General features: G+C 43.6%; 1 long non-coding RNA gene across 1 annotated transcript; it reads left to right on the forward strand.

The window, feature by feature from the left end:
- Positions 1–2,645: 2,645 nt before the first annotated feature.
- LOC122935607 lies at positions 2,646–8,969 on the forward strand. The gene is made up of 4 exons (XR_006388807.1): positions 2,646–2,726; positions 8,330–8,471; positions 8,725–8,802; positions 8,888–8,969. It is a non-coding gene; the product is annotated as an uncharacterized LOC122935607 (long non-coding RNA).
- Positions 8,970–9,832: the final 863 nt, after the last annotated feature.

Here is a 9,832-nt window from a genome sequence, read left to right on the forward strand (position 1 = left end):
CTCAGATGCACTTATAAATGCAGCACTTGAGAATGCAGCAAGCTATGAGTGGTGGATACTCAGACACTATGCTTCAAAACAGTTAAAGAATTTGTTAGACAGGTTCTTGCTATTGTCCGATTGCAAATGAGCATAGATGATTAGGCAGTGGCGTACCGCCCATAGAGGCAGACCACGCCACTGCTATGGGGCCCGCGGCACTGGGGGGCCCGTAGCGCAGAGAAAGCCCCGCCCATCCGATTTGGCCCCGCCCACTCATGACCTGCAGCCGCCAGCCGGCTATGCGGCTGGCGCCGGCTGCTTTTCTCAACTGTCTGAACTGATGTCACGTGACACGTGTCGTGTGTCTAAGATAAGAGTCTAAGACTCTTATCTTATCTAATCTTCTGCAATCGCCCGGCCTCGACGCACAGAGTACAGCCCTCCCCCCCTGGGCCCCCCCTTGACCTGAGACTGACCCGGCTCACCTCAGTGTCTCAGACGTGACCTGACCCTCCTCCTGCCTCGGCGCTCGAGCCGCTGGCCAATCAGCACAAGGCAACTCTCTGTTGAGGCAGCTGCTGATTGGCCAGTGGCGCAAGGGGGCGGGCGGGAGAATCGGCTCGAAATTCGCCGGCGTCACCCCACACCAGAGTCAGTAGTGGAGTCCCTGGAGACGGAGTGCCTGCCCTGAGCTGAGCTGAGAGGAGAGACGAGCTGCTGGCGCCTGCTGCTGAGTGCTGACTGCTGACTGAGCCAGAGGGAGAGGGAGGAAGTACAGAAGATTCGTGACCGACGTGACTGAGCAGTGTGCACCGTCCCCTGGCTGGCCTGAAGAAGTAAGTCACAGTCTGGGGGGGGGGGCTCCTCTATGTTTGGGGGGCTCCTCTATGTTTGGGGGGGGTCTTTTTGGGCTCCTCTACTCCTCCTTCCCTTGCATCCTCTGTCCAGGGACTCAAGCACTGGGCCCCTCTATGTTTGGGGGTCTCCTCTGGCTCCGCTCCGCCTCCTTCCCTTTCTATCTGTCCACTCCAGGCACTGGGCCCCCTATGTATGGTGGGGGTCTTTTTGGGCTCCTCTACTCCTCCTTCCCTTGCATCCTCTGTCCAGGGACTCAAGCACTGGGCCCCTCTATGTTTGGGGGTCTCCTCTGGCTCCGCTCCCCTCCTTTCCTTGCATCCTATGTCCATGCACTGGGGCTGGGCCCCTCTATGTTTGGGGGTCTCCTCTGGCTCCGCTCCTTTCCTTGCATCCTATGTCCATCATGCACTGGGCCCCTCTATGTTAGGAGGGAGCGGAGCCATAGGAGATCCCCAATCATCCTCAGACTTGATGTAAAGTGTCATCCTTTCACTTCTTGAGATTGTTTTCTGTGTTTGGAGCCTCCTCTTTAAGGCTACTTTCACACTTGCGTTTGATCGGATCCGTTCTGAACGGATCCGATCATATTAATGCAGACGGAGGCTCCGTTCAGTACGGATCCGTCTGCATTAATAACTTAGAAAAATTTCTAAGTGCGAAAGTAGCCTGAGCGGATCCGTTCAGACTTTCAATGTAAGTCAATGGGAACGGATCCGCTTGAAGATGACACCATATGGCTCAATCTTCAAGCGGATCCGTCCCCCATTGACTTTACATTGAAAGTCTGAACGGATCCGCTCAGGCTACTTGCGAACTTAGAAATTTTTCTAAGTTATTAATGCAGACGGATCCGTACTGAACAAAGCCTCCGTCTGCATTAATATGATCGGATCCGTTCAGAACGGATCTGATCAAGCGCAAGTGTGAAAGTAGCCTTACATTGTAAGTCTGGACGGATCCGCATGCCTCCGCACGGCCAGGCGGACAGCTGAATGCTGCAAGCAGCGTTCAGCTGTCCGCCTGGCCAGTGCGGAGGTGAGCGGAGCGGAGGCTGAACGCCGCCAGACTGATGCAGTCTGAGCGGATCCGCATCCATTCAGACTGCATCAGGGCTGGACGGAAGCGTTCTGCTCCGCTCGTGAGCTCCTTCAAACGGAGCTCACGAGCGGACAGCAGAACGCTAGTGTGAAAGTAGCCTAACTCGCAGATAAACCCGGCGCAGACTCTGGTATCCGGCGTCTACATTCACCGGGGGCTGCATTGTTTTACTGCCGTCGCCGAGCATAAAGTGACCTAATTCTGATGTTCCAGGAGCCGCTGTCCCGACACGCAACAGGGACGCTAAATATTGTATGGCGCATGGAGGTGTCAGTGCTGCAGCCAAAATCCTGCAAATTCTGCATCTACAGATCCTCAGCAGTTCACTTCACTGGGGCGGTATTTTACTTGAACATATGAGCCCCATGTAGTGATCTCTCCTGCCCATCTACAGTTGTATAACTAGGCTGTCACTTGTCTCTCAGACTCAGTCAAGTGAAGAGTACCGAATATGAACCCATATACTATAATGGGCATGCTATATTCCCATTACAGACCAAAATAGTGCTTGTCTCCTTGATTTTTTACACTGTCCCCAGCTCAGTAAAAAGTAAAACTATTGTTTTGTTTTGTGAATAGTCTAGACATGTTAAAAGTGGAAAATGGAAATGTGGCCACATAGTTAATATTTTACTGATTTGACTGTGTGTTTTGATCCTTCCTCAGAATTACATTTTGAATATACCCTTGAGCTGCACAGCACAGAGGAAGAAGTTTGTCAGAAAAGCAAGCAGAGGAGAAGAGGACGCTAGTAGTGACCTCAGCACAGAAAGAAGAAGCTTGACCACGTAAGTACAGCTGACTGGGCAGTGCACCCACATCTGTACTACTACAACTTGTTGGATAAGAGGTAGAGGGAAGACCATGACTTCCAGAACGGTGAATAATTGAATTCTCAATTAAGTCGTTCTGGATCATCTTTTCCCATAATTCACTATGACTTGTGTGGTTCCTCTGTTATTTCTATTAGACAGTTGTCGGTTCAATGCCAACTGTATGTTACTGACCCCAGGGAGGGTCCTTACACAGCATACCACTGTCAGCACTGATTGGTGAATGTCAACCTGTAAAGGGAAACACCACTAGCTGATAACAACCAGTTGGCATTAAATTTACTAACTTGCAATAGGAATAATAGAGGCACAGCAAAACATAGAGTAAAAGAAGTTCCAGAGTTATTTAATGGAAAATACATTTATTATAACAGACAAGTTAGGAGTGATGACTGACTGATTGCCTTCTTTGCTGGCTGGATTCATTTTTCCATGACAGTATACACTGCTCTTATACAGGGGTTATGACCACCCTGCAATACAGCCACGGTGGACATACTTGCCCACTATAGAAAAAAAATGGTGAGCAATGTCTGCTGCCTCAGTTCTGGGAAGCTGGTGCTTTTTCCTGTATTTTGCAAGCACGGCCACCGCTGCTGGAATCCAGGGTGGTCATAACCATGGAAGCAATATGAACAATCACAATATATTGGTAAGTGTCATGTATTAACTTTACATGATAAATGCCATTTGCTAAAGTGAGACAGTCACAACCCATTTAAAATTACTTTTCTGAGAAGCCTAGTAATGATTTTGTGTCCGAACATTATATGTCTTGTATATGGCATTTATTTATCATCCCTTTGGCAGTCTCTGTCAGATTATGTGATGTACCTGATCTGCTATATACATAACCACACACATAAAGGTAGGAGAAATAGACTTCCTAAGGCTACTTTCACACTTGCGGCAGTGTGATCCGGTGGGCAGTTCCGTCGTCGGAACTGTCCGCCGGAACCGCCGATCAGCCGCTGACTGAAAGCATTTGTGAGACGGATCCGGATGCGGATCCGTCTCACAAATGCATTGCAAGGACGGATCCGTCTCTCCGCTAGTCATGCGGACAGACGGATCCGTCTTGTACATTTTTTCACATTTCTACTGGTCTGCGCATGCGCAGGCCGGAAGGACGGATCCGGCATTCAGGCATGTCTTCATATTTTTTTCGCCGGAGAGAAAACCGTAGCATGCTACGGTTTTCTCTTTTGCCTGATCAGTCAAAAAGACTGAACTGAAGACATCCTGATGCAAACTGAACGGATTACTCTCCATTCAGAATGCATGGGGAGAACACTGATCAGTTCTTTTCTGGTATAAAGCCCCTGTGATGGAACTCTATGCCGGAAAAGAAAAACGCGTGTGAAAGTGCCCTAAGGCGACTTTCATATGTGGCACAGCCACCTGCAGGCTCAGGCTATTCTGGCAGATAATGCCGGGAATCGGCCAGTCAAAAACCATTGCATGTAGCATGGAAGTTGAACCATTTTAATTAAAATAACTTGGCAGCAAGATATAACACTATTTCTTGCTGTAGTGTGTATGTGTCTTGCTCTGCCTATGATTGTTCTCTCTCTAGTTCACTCATCATGACCCCACACCTCTCCATAGACCTCTATGTTACCTGTAATATGACAACTTAATTTCCCCCCCAGATGCCTTTGCAGAATAAAAACCTAATTAGGACTTGGGGGATGGAAGAAAGGAGCGTAAAATTGGAAATAGGGTCATTTTCTCACGATTATACTGAGTATATATTACACAGTGTCCTTTATTTGCCTGTTCTATCACATTTACAAAAGTTATGAGATAGTTAGTAAACATTAAAGGTTATTTATACTGTTTCTACAGAGTGTCCTGATGTCAAGTTACCAACATCTCAGTGGCGCTCAGAAGCGCAAAAAAAAGAGAGAGGAAAGCCAAAAAACTGGAAAACTTCCAAAAATTACTAGTTTCTTTAATGTTCCTAGCTGTGGTGAAAGTTCTTCTGTTACTGAACCCACCCAGAATGTAGAAGGCATGCCAGAAAGTCTTACCCCCTCAGCTGCCATAGTGCAGGAGTCTGTACAGGTCGGCGACCCCAGTACTGTAGCTCAGTGTTTCCCAACCAGTGTGCCTCCAGCTGTTGCAAAACTACAACTCCCAGCATGCCCGCACAACCAAAGGCTGTCCGGGCATGCTGGGAGTTGTAGTTTTGCAACAGCTGGAGGCACACTGGTTGGGAAACACTGCTGTAGCTGACTTGCACAGTATCCCTGAATTGAGTACTACAGAACCTGGTGAAAGTGAGCCAAGTTGCTCTGATGATGCTGGATTATCTAGCAGTGATTTAGCCACTGGTGCTGATGCCAGTGGTATAAATATAGATTTGGCTTCTGAAGAATATGTAACAGACAGAGCAAACTTCCCAATAACTATTACAGATGCCAGTGTGAAGAGATTTGTTATTGCCAATGGTCCTTGTAGACCTCCAGGACCTTTCCCAAGAGATAAAGATGAGCAAAAAAGGTGCTTTTCTGAGACCTACTATGAAAGGGTAACTAAGACTGGCCACACATTTCCAATTACTTGGCTATGTTACTCTCCAAAATTAAATGCTGTATACTGTGAGCCATGCTGGCTGTTTGGAGATAGAAAGAAATTGGGGTTAAACCCAGCTTGGGCCAAAGGCATACAAAATTGGAAAGGCTTATCGACCAAAATACAGATTCATGAAAGTTCACAGACTCATATTGACGCTTGTGTGATTTATGATCAGTGGCGACGGGAGGGAACAATTGACCAGGAAACTGAAAGCCAAATTAGAAAAGAAAAAAACTTCTGGAGGCAAGTTTTAAAACGCATTGTTAATGTCACCTTGACAATGGCAATGGCAAATATGGCGTTTCGTGGTCACAGAGAAAAAGTAGGAAAAGTCAACAGTGGTAATTTCCTTGCAATCATAGAGTTGCTAGCGGAGTATGATCCTCTCCTAAAACAATTGCTACAATTACCAGAGCGCACTGCAAAATATATAAGCCCCCGAATTCAAAACGAATTAATAGAGATTTTATCCAAAACGGTTCAACATCAGATTTTATCGGATGTGAAGCAATCGCATTTTTATTCCCTGATTATTGACACAACTCAAGACATTGCAAAGATAGACCAGATGAGTCAGGTGGTGAGATATATATCTATAGAGAGAGATAAAAACATGAGAGCCACAGAAGTATGTATTCACGAGAGTTTTCTTGGCTTTCAGGCAGTGCATGACCAGAGTGCTGCTGGTATAGAAAAGGAAATCTTGGAATGTATTGATAGGCACGGTCTGTCATTAGATAAGTGTCGTGGTCAGGGATATGATGGAGCGGCCACAATGAGTGGGGTCTACTCTGGTGTGCAGACTCGCATTTTACAAAGAGAAAAAAATGCTCTCTATGTTCATTGTGCAGCCCATAATTTGAATTTAGTGCTGCAGGATGCCGTTTCTGACAGCACAGAAATGTCCAGCTTTAATGACATGGTACAAACATTGTACAAATTCTTTGGGGAAAGTATAAGGCGTTGGGAAATTCTTTCTTCGTTCCAAAGCCAGTCTTCTATAACTTTAAAGAAATTATGCCCAACACGATGGTCATCTCGGTATGAAGCATTGCTTGCCCTTCGTTTTCGCTTTCCAGACGTTTTGAAATCCCTGTCAAAACTTATTCTTACTTCCTCCAAAAAAAGTGAGAGAGAGATGAGGCAATGAGACTTAAAAAGAAAATTGAGTCATTCAACTTTGTTTTCCTAATTGTCCTTCAAACAAAAGTTTTTCAGAGTGTTAATGCTCTGTCTATCATGCTCCAGGCTAAAAGCATGGATTTATCGAAGGCAACTAATTTGATAAAGAATGTAGCTGATGAACTTTCAAGCTATAGAAACAATTTTGAAATGGCCAAAGAAAGTGCTGTCTCACTAGCAAGCACTTGGAACATTTCTCCACATTTTGACAACAAACGCACTCCCAAGGTGAAAAGTCATTTTGATGAGATTTGTGTTGATCACAGATTGCAAAATCCGGAAGAGAGGTTCAAAGTCACCGTTTTTTACAACTGCTTAGACATAATCATAAATCAACTAAATAACAGATTTACAGGAATGAATCAGGTTGTGGAACGTTTTCATATCATTCAGCCAGCAGCTCTGGCTGCCGTATCAGATGACACTTTGTTTGAATCCGCGTCAAATCTGCAGAAAAAATATGAAAAAGATCTGTCGCCAGAATTTCCAGGGCAGCTCCTTAGCTTTAGGTCTGCACTTAAACCTGAAATTGCAAAGTCATCTTCTGTGAAAGACCTTGAAGATTTGCTTTTTGTGGAGAACAATGCACTTTCATCCCATCTGCCAGATGTGTGCATAGCTTTCCTGTTGTTCCTGACTCTACCAGTTACTGTGGCTTCTGCTGAAAGGTCCTTCTCAAAACTGAAGTTGATAAAGAATTATTTGAGAAGTACAATGTCTGAGCAAAGACTCTCTGGCCTTGCTATCCTAAGCATTGAAAATGCCAGGGCAAAACAGCTAGACATAGACCATATAATCAACACTTTTGCAGAAAGCAAAGCACGTAGACAACCGTTCTAAAATTGAAGGTACACCGTAAGTATGCCGGTTGGAAAGGTTTTTCTTACAGAAATGGGTGACTAAGTGGTTCTACTAAGTATTTTCCAGGATTTGAATCAGTTATAGATCAAACCTGGCAGAGTGGTTCAATTATGTTATGCATTCCAAATTGTTTTTTTTCATTATTTAAGATGCATACCAACCCAGATTACCTGTAAATGTTAACTGTTTTCATCACTTCACCCATTTCTGTTTATGAAAGTTTATTCGTTTTCGTTATCAGTTGTGTGATGTTTGCATGAAGTTGTTCTATATCTTTTTACTTTTAGGGCTTCTTTATGTCTGTGTTGGAGGCCTCATTTGGGGCCCTCCAGAAAGACACCTAGTAAGTTAGACACAGTGGAAAGAAAAATCCTGCATGCAGGACTTTTTTCTCCAGTAAAATACAGGATACTGACTGGAAACGGTAGTCAGTGGAATCTGTTCAGCTTTGTTTGGGTCAGTTAGGTGCCCTATCCAGCTTTTCCGTTACTTTCGTTGTTCTGCTCCTTGCAGCCCTTAAACGTTATATTTTTCCAGTTATGTATACAGCTGATGTATGCCCTATTTCATATAACTATATGCCCTTGCTTGTAAGCATGTGAAATAGCAATTTAAAAAAAATTCACATAAATCTAGCTCTTAAATTAATGATTCTGTAGATGCCACTAATTACATTGATTAGTACAATTCTTTCGATTGGTATATTACACAGAAAAATTCCAGGCCTGTTAATTAAAAATGAGTTTTTGGTTTTCAGGCCTGACTAAAATGTATTCACAAATTTTATCAATGTAAGATCTAACAGAATACATTGGCAATAATACCTATAAATAATAAGGACTTTCATTATAGGGTATAAAGCAGCCGTACATATAACATTGGAACAGAAATACCAACCTGAGAAAAGAACCTAATACATCTTAATTATGTTACAGGTTGGCACATCGTTTTACTGTTTGAAAGTTTGACAGTTATCAAAGTTTGTTGAATTGGGAAAATCTGAAGCTGTATAGTTGATTCAAGTTCTGGATGAAAAATGTCCCCTGGTTTATACATGGAAAATCACCGGTAAATACTGTAAGTATTCTGAGTGTAAGGGTGCATTCATACAAACCCTATGTATTTTGCAGTCTATTTGGCATCCACATTTTGATGTGGACGGGACCCATTGACAAGTTCACATATAGATGTGGACAGCACACATATAGCATTCATCCTGTGTAAAATTAGTGCGTTAAGTGTTTTGGCTAATATAACAGGAGTTAAATGCAATATTACTAGTTGTAACAGCTCAACTTAACATGTGATATGCATTGTTTTACTCTTTCAGGTTTATTTTTCTGATCCCCGCCATGCTACCATACTTCTTTTGACTTGGACTTTCAGAGGCAGACACGTCATCTTCAAAGTAAGTTAATATTTTTTTATTTATTTTTTGGGTAAATATTTTAAATGTAGCTTATCTATAATATTTCATTTGTTTTATTTCACAGAACAAATCCTTATTGGAAAATACATGTACATTTTATACGTTACTGCAACAAAGTTGGTTAATAATAAAATAAAAATGTTTATCCCTAAGAATTTCTGTAGGTCATGTATAAATTTATTTAATGGGGGTGTGGCATGGGAGGAGCCAGGTCAGGAAGTGGGAGGGGTCATGGTGGGTAGTGGGCGGGGTTAAGGGGCCCAACTTAGATTTTTGCTATGGGGCCCAGTGATTTCTATGTACGCCCCTGTGATTAGGTGTTACATTTTTTGTTGGGGAGGAGCTATTGTGGGAGTGTGTGTATATATAGCAACATAGTATTAGCTTGCCTAATTATAGCTTGTTGCCTTCTCAAGTGCTGCATTTATAAGTGCATCTGAGATATTCAGGAGATACTCAGGAGGCAATCTGGAGGTGGATACAATCTAAAAAAGTAAGTTTTGTTTGTTTAAAATCTTTCCCCTCTTTAAAATGGCAGACCTGGTTCTGTCCAGGAATCGTGCTTTTATTACAGGTTCCACTCTTCGGAGGTTTGGATGCTGTCTGATCTGTAGACAGCTCTCCATAATGCAGCTGGAAATTGCATTTTTGAAATCTGAGATTCGTAAATTAACTGTTAAACTCAGGCCGGGAATGTTGCAATGCCACTGCCACAGAGGCCCCCTAGAAATGGAAGATGGGTTACTGCAGGTTCTGGTAGACTGAGAATTGTTGATAGAAGACATGTCCCACAGTCTGTGGCTCTCCATAATTCATTTGCAGCACTTTCAGAGCGCAAGAGCAACATGGAGGATGGCTCAGGCACAGTGGGTGAGGAACATTCATCTCCCATGCCTAAAGTATGCAAGACTGCAGCTAAAGACAAAAAGGATAAGGTGAGGACTGATAGTAAGCAGCTGTTGGTGGGTGATTCTATCATAAGAGGTGTGAAGTTTGAGGGAAATAGTTT

Source organism: Bufo gargarizans, chromosome 4, assembly GCF_014858855.1.
Source record: "Bufo gargarizans isolate SCDJY-AF-19 chromosome 4, ASM1485885v1, whole genome shotgun sequence".
Lineage (NCBI taxonomy): Eukaryota > Metazoa > Chordata > Amphibia > Anura > Bufonidae > Bufo > Bufo gargarizans.